This window comes from Phoca vitulina, unplaced genomic scaffold (assembly GCF_004348235.1).
Source record: "Phoca vitulina isolate PV1807 unplaced genomic scaffold, GSC_HSeal_1.0 scaffold3, whole genome shotgun sequence".
Taxonomy (NCBI): domain Eukaryota; kingdom Metazoa; phylum Chordata; class Mammalia; order Carnivora; family Phocidae; genus Phoca; species Phoca vitulina.
The window spans coordinates 40,063,195-40,069,388 of NW_022589706.1; the positions used below are offsets into that span (position 1 = coordinate 40,063,195).

The window sequence follows — 6,194 nt, forward strand, 5'->3', positions numbered from 1 at the left end:
CTTTCCTACAGGGTCTTTGCATGGATGGCATATATTTTCAGTTCTCTTGCATTAGTACTGTTAAACAAAATTCAACCAAGTGAATTTGAAATTCTAATTGGCTTTATTAATCATTTCATGAATTGGGCAGCATCCCCCCTAGGAGGTAGAGGGGAGTTCTGAGGAGTTGTACAAAAATGGAATGTTTTTATAGGAAGGAGGGTGGGGCAAGGAAGTTATTAGCAAAAGGAAAGAAAAGGTTGTTTCAGACAAGGTCACCTTCCCTTAGGGGGAAGAGCAGGAATCTTATCAGGCAGATTACCTCATCTTTTTTTGGAGGGGGGAGTGGGTGAAGAGGGCCCATGTGACAGATTACCTCATTGATGTGATCAGAAAATTCCTGGTTGAAACTTGGTTTAAGTGATGCTATTTTGGGCCTGTGGTTTTCTTTTTAACAATAGAATACCTAGATTATATGCTAAGTGTCTCTATAGGAAACTAGATAGACCGATTCCAACGTGCATGTCTTTTTTTTTTTTTAAGATTTCATTTATTTATTTGACAGAGAGAGACACAGTGGGAGAGGTTACACAAGCAGGGGGAGTGGGAGAGGGAGAAGCAGGCGTCCCGCTGAGCGGGGAGCCTGATGCTGGGCTCGATCCCAGGACGCTGGGATCATGACGCGAGCCGAAGGCAGATGCTTAACTGACTGAGCCACCCAGGCGTCCCAAGGGAGAGAGAGTCTTAAGCAGACTCGCCTGCTGCAGGGCTTGATCTCAAGACCCTGAGATCAGGACCTGAGCCAAAACCAAGAGTCAAACGGCTTAACTGACTGCACCACCCCGCTGCCCCGGGTCTGGAGTATTTTAAGTGTAATAGGATACAATAAGGGCTTCCCTAGCTTTCCCTTTTAAGCCTATTTTCATGTGAAAATTTTAATATGAAAATAGGCTTAAAAGTAAGGAAAATATGGATCTGAAAAGATTTCTTACCTCAAATATACATTGTTTGTACAGCCATTGAACAAAGTGGCTCATCAGGTCCAGAGGAGTAAAAGATGTTTTTGGGAACGGGGCCACTGGGGCCAGAGGAAAAACCAAAGGAAGACTGGAGATTTTGAGAGATGTGGAAAGAGCACCAGACTGGCTGGAAATCTGAGCCTCTGGATCCTCATTCCAGCTGTACCCTAACTTGAGTGCAAACCTGTGCAAGCCAAATACTTGCAGGCCTATCTTCTTTCATCCATAAAGTGAGAGCTTGGACCCCTAAGATCTCTTCTAGTTGTGAGATTTTGTGGTCTGCATATCATCCCGAAGGAGAACTCTGGGAGGAAGAACAATGACAAAGGCCAGAGGAAAGAGATAGAATGCAGGGCAGGGGCAGGGCAATGGAGATGACAGCTTTGCAGGGAGGGGTGTGTGGCTTATATTTAAACCACAGGCAAACGGAGCGCCACTGGAGGCTCAACAGACTGTTAGGGGCGCCAAGGAAAATCCAACTAGAGACTGGTGTGTGAAACTAGGGGTGTGCTAGGAATACAATATGCAGAAGAGGTGGAAGGGAGATTTCCAACAAGAAGGCAGATCACAGGGACCAGGGATCCAGGAGCATTTCTTTATTCCTTCAACAAATAATTATCGAAAAGGGAATATTTTAGGGGAGATTCAAAGAGGCAGGCTAGCATTTAGCATGAGGGAAGTCTGTCATGGGTACTGAACTGGGGGTACTGATATGTGTAAGGGGTGTCCCCACTTTGAAAGTCTGCAAAAACCAAGCTGAGATCCCCCAATCATTCATTTCACAAACTGTTGTTGAACAATGACCGTATTATAGGCACTGGAGATAAAGAACAATTTCTCTTCTGGAGCTTAAGTTCTAGTAAGGAAAGAAAATAAATAAGGTAAATAAAATGCATAACATGCTAGTTAGTGATAAATGCTAATAAGAAAAACACCAGGGAAGGACAACAGGATTGGATGCAAAGGGGAGGAGGCTGTAATTCTAAAAGCTTGGTAAATGAGGAGATGACATCTGAATCAGGAGGGGCAGGAATGAGCAGCATGGATAGAGGGTACTGGACAGTGTTTCCGAAGAGGAACAGCAAGCAGAACAAGGAACCGCAATTGGGCTTCAAGGAGGCCAGTGGTGCTGAAGGGAAGAGGAACAAGGGGAGAGTAGTTCAAAGTATGTTCTGGGCTCTGGGAGAGGGCAGGAGGGAGCCCAGCTCATTCTGGAGTTCCCTTGTTCACCTCCCTCCCTTCTCTCAGCATTTAGGAGACATCTCTGTGCCTCAAGCTGCAGATACTGTAGTGGGTAAGACATTGCGTTCCAGTTGTCAGAACCAGAACAGAAGGTCAGGGTCCAGCTGGAAGCAAGGATAGATGATCCTGCACTGAGTAGAGCTAGACCAGACCTCAGATCCCTGTCTTCAGACAACATCAATCTTTAAGCCAGTATGACTCAAGGCTACTGGTGGGTCTCCATGGAGGGCAAAAGAGAACCATAGAGAAGAAACTAGGGACGCCAGTACATTGAACTTAAAATATATATGATTGTACTAGGAAAAACTACACATGATTTGAAATTTCAAACAGAATAAAAAGTACCCTAGGCTTCTAAGCTGCTGAGAACTTTTGAGACATCACAATCCAACCTCTTCATTTTACAGGGAAAACTCAAGAGAAGTGATTTATTAAAGCGATAGAGGGGAGAAACAGTTCTCTAGCCTATCTGGTCTGTGCTCACTCACTCTTTTTCTTCTTTTCCTTCCTTCCTTCCTCTCTCTCTCACTCTCTCTCTTTTTTTTTAACTTGATGAAACACGGACTCAAAAAATTGGCTTAAGACTCAAAGTTGTTCCTTTCCACGGAAATCTTTAGTAAAAGGCAAAACATTTCTATGATCTGAAGAGAAACCAAGAGTATCCAGTGCACTTTCTATCACACACAAAAAATCTTTTTTTACTCTCACTGAAAGTTTCAGAATAAGGTTATAGAGAAAGTAAAGCAGTATTTTTTAAATTGTCTTCTAAGTTCACTTGAACTCAATGTTAAATAGAAATTGGGCTAACTCACAGCAAAAACTTCAGAGCCAGAGTTCAGTCCCTGCAGAATTAATTACATGGGGAGGAGATTCCTGGAAGGGTGAACAGTGACAGGTACTACTGAAAATGCAGAGAGAGTGGGAGAAACACCCAAAACGTTAGTCCTTGACACACCAATGTCTTCCCTTTGGCTGGTGACCCCAAATGAGTAGAAGTGAAATCTTTTAACATCATAATGGAGATGTTGTACCCCAATTTTCAGTCACAAAACCTTGAGTTATGTAACATGTAAAGCAGATAATTGAACTTCAGTGTAACATTCATGTGGGTTCAGCCAAACTAAGCTCTTTTCTAGAGGGAAAAAAAATGAAACATGGTTAGGAATAAAAAGCACACGAAAGCAGAAAAACATTATTCCAAACTTTTGAAGTAAATCTCCAGAGAAAACATTATTAAGAACATATGATAATTAAAATTTAAAAATTGATGAATTAACTATATAGGAAAGAATCCATAGTCTCAAAATAAGAAAACCAGAACTCATTCACGTGTCAAAGTCTTTATCTTGCAAAGATCTTAAATTTTGGATGCAGCAAATTATACAGTCTCTTGAAAAACAATTAAGAATTCAAGTTCATAGCACTAGCTTCCACCCACCCCCCCAAGGAAATTTTCTATTGATTTGTAACTTGGCCTTGAATTTGACCTGTGGCCTTCATGTCTTGATAATTTGGGTCACTCTGAATATGCCATCTCTTGAACAAGGGCCTCTGCTAATTTTAAATGAATGCAGCTGCCAATTTGCCATTCTTTTTTTTGCATCACAATATGTGGGAATAAATTCTCAATTAATAAAACATTTCCAGGAAGCAGTCAGGCAGAGGAAATGAAGGACATTTATCTAGTAAGTTTAAGAAGAGATGTTTCATTTTTGCCTTTTTGGATATAAAAAAAGGAAAGAAAACAGTTTATGCCTTTGAGGGCTTTGACAGAAGCCAGAATTATTCCTTGGGCTACAGCATCTAAAAAAGCCATGCAACTCAAATTAGATTTTAGTTAAAAAGAAAAAAAAAAAAAAGAAAGAAATAAAAAAGAAAGAATAAATGCAGACAAGTTTGTAGCAGTTTTCTTTTTTTCTCTCTTTCTCTTTCTTTCTTTCTTTTCTTTCTTTCTTCTTTCTTTCTTTCTCCTTCCTTCCTTCCTTCTTCCCTCCCTTCCTCCTTTCCCTCCCTCTCTTCCTCTCCTCTCTGTCTCTCTCCCTCCCTCCTTCCCTTTCTTCATTTCTTTCTGTTTGGTTCAATGAAAATGAATACCTCTCAAGTTTGATTGACAGGGGAGGGCTTGCATTTGATATTAAATAACCAGACCCATGGTGATTAAGCCCCTAGGGCCTTTAAAACATTTTGCATCTGAAGCTGCATTAATTAATACTATACTGTCCTAATATGGGGAGACAAGGGTCCTACTGGGGTGTAGACTAGGAAAGTGAGGAGTGTGGAAGCTGTGTCATAAGAGAAACAAGTGAAGGAACTTGAAAGAGAAGGAACTGGGGGAGCTGGAGGAGGAGTTAGGCAAGTCTCAGCTGATGGGTTTTTGAGCTTGCTGTTTTCACTGTGTAGAATGTTCCTTCCCCTACTTTCCACCTGTTGAAATTCTACTAATTCTGTAAGGGCAGATTGGATAATCATCTACTGTGAGAAGTATCTAGATCCTCTTAGCTAGGGACCATCTCCCTACTCTGAACCTCCGTAGCACTTGCTGCTACCTCTATTTTAATCCTAGTGATAGTACAGCTTATCTAGATCAGGTTGGTCAGGGCCTTGAATGCTACACTAAGTGGTTTAAGGAAGCCATTAAATTTTTGAGGATGGGCATGATTTAGAGTTCAAAGGCAGACTAATAAGGCATTTCTGGTGTAAATAGAAGGTAAGGGGTACATGAGACGACGTTCTCTCTCTCTCTTTCTCTTTTAAAAGCATATTACTGTGCACCAGGTATTATGCATGGTTACTCCACTTTATAAACAGGGAAACCAGGTTACTCTCCCACAGGTGGTGACCAGACTGCCTCCATGTCCTCACCACCTGCTTTACCGTCCTGTAAATCTGAGGATAATTGCTCCACTGAAATCATGTTTTTTTTTTTTTAAAGATTTTATTTATTTATTTATTTGACAGAGAGAGACACAGCGAGAGAGGGAACACAAGCAGGGGGAATGCGAGAGGGAGAAGCAGGCTTCCCGCAGAGGAGGGAGCCCGATGCGGGGCTCGATTCCAGGACCCTGGGATCATGACCTGAGCCGAAGGCAGACACTTAATGACTGAGCCACCCAGGCGCCCCTGAAATCGTGTTTTGAAGGCTCAGGAATTACCTGCTACCTGCCATGTCTATGGACTTGGACTTGTCCCCACAGTTCTGAGTCCATGATCTTCCCGAGACATTTTCTTCTCACAACTCACGAACTGACTGCATTTTCCTCTCTTATTGTTTAAAATTTGGGATGCATTTTTACCGCGTGAGCTTAACGAAGCTTAATTAGTTAAGGGTGGCTATGGGTGGAGATTTCAAGAGATTCTAAAGGGTATTTTCGAGCGCTTTAGACTTGAAAGGCGGGTGACAATAGTTCTAAAGAGAACGGTCAAAGCCTGCAGATTTTTCTTTTAACAGCTCTATTCTCATCCTTGCACGCCAGGGCTAGGGGGCAACTCTTCTGTTGTTTGTTTATGAAAGAAATCAAGAAAGGGACCCGGGCTCGTCTCTTCTTTGACCTAAGGGCAAGAGTGAGGGGCCGGGCGGATTAGGTGCGGCTCCCCCTAGGCGCGCCCACAGCCCAGCCAGGGCCCAGAGCAACCCCCTTCGCCAAGGGGCGGGGCGCGCCGGACGGCCACGCGCGCGGGCGGCGGAGTGGGCGTGTCCCGCGGGCGCGCGCGGGCGGTGGAGGAGGCGTGTCCCGCGGGCGGCGGCGGCGGCGGCGGCGGCGGCGCGGGCTGGGTGCGCGGCGCAGCCTCCTGTGCTGGAATGTGCGGCTCCCGCGAGCTCGCGGCGCAGCAGCAGAGCAAGCGCCGCCGAGGCCCCGGGCCACAAACCCCGGCGGCGGCGGCGGCGGCGGCGGTGGCCGGGACGGCGGGGCGAGAGCCGGCGGCCTGAGTACTCTCTGCACTCCCACTCCTGGG

General features: G+C 44.5%; 1 non-coding gene across 1 annotated transcript; it reads right to left on the bottom strand.

The window, feature by feature from the left end:
* Nucleotides 1–2,785: 2,785 nt before the first annotated feature.
* LOC116630391 lies at nt 2,786–2,900 on the bottom strand. Its single transcript, XR_004298968.1, has one exon. It is a non-coding gene; the product is annotated as a U5 spliceosomal RNA (small nuclear RNA).
* Nucleotides 2,901–6,194: the final 3,294 nt, after the last annotated feature.